Genomic DNA, 717 nt, shown 5'->3' on the forward strand with positions numbered 1-717 from the left:
ACAATAAAAGACTTTCCACTGTGATTCATCTGATCTGAAAACAGTTAATATACTACTACAAATAATACTACCACTACTACTGCAAATACTACTACTTCTACTACTAATACTACTACTACTACTCAGAGAGGAACCCTCGGGGGGGGGGGGTATTTATTTTTATTTACACACATAAAACACCTCATCTCAACGTAAACATAGAAATGACATCATTCAAAAATTGAAAAGAAAGAAAGAAAGAAAGAAGGAAAGAAAGAAAGAAAGAAAGAAAGAGCATAAAGAACAGAATATACACAGTAGAAGTGATACAGATATTTAAATGAATGAATCAGAAAATAAAAATCCATAAACTACTGTTAGTTTACCCTGATTCCCATCTGAGAGCTTATTGATGCTCCTTTGACTTTTAAACTGAATACTGCCCCCTGTTGGTGCAGAAAGAGAGCTGCAGATCATTTGATTGTCTCCTTGAGTGAGAATGTTTTTATTACAGAAACATTGTGGAAACTTTCTGGTAGATTTTTGTTCTGTGATCTCAGTTAATAAATGAAAGTACGTGTTTGTAGGTTGTTTATATAAAAAATAGTTCATATATTTTAAATGTATAAAATAGAGAAGCAGATGGTTCCTTGGACTTCCAAACGTGGTCAGTCAGTCGTCCCTGTTGAATGAGTGTTGTGTTAGTTCTTGGCTTATTGACACCAGAGACATGGTGAT

Source organism: Seriola lalandi, unplaced genomic scaffold, assembly GCF_002814215.2.
Source record: "Seriola lalandi dorsalis isolate HSWRI2012SDOR001 ecotype SW California unplaced genomic scaffold, Sedor1 jcf7180002054655, whole genome shotgun sequence".
In the NCBI taxonomy this organism is placed as follows: Eukaryota; Metazoa; Chordata; class Actinopteri; order Carangiformes; family Carangidae; genus Seriola; species Seriola lalandi.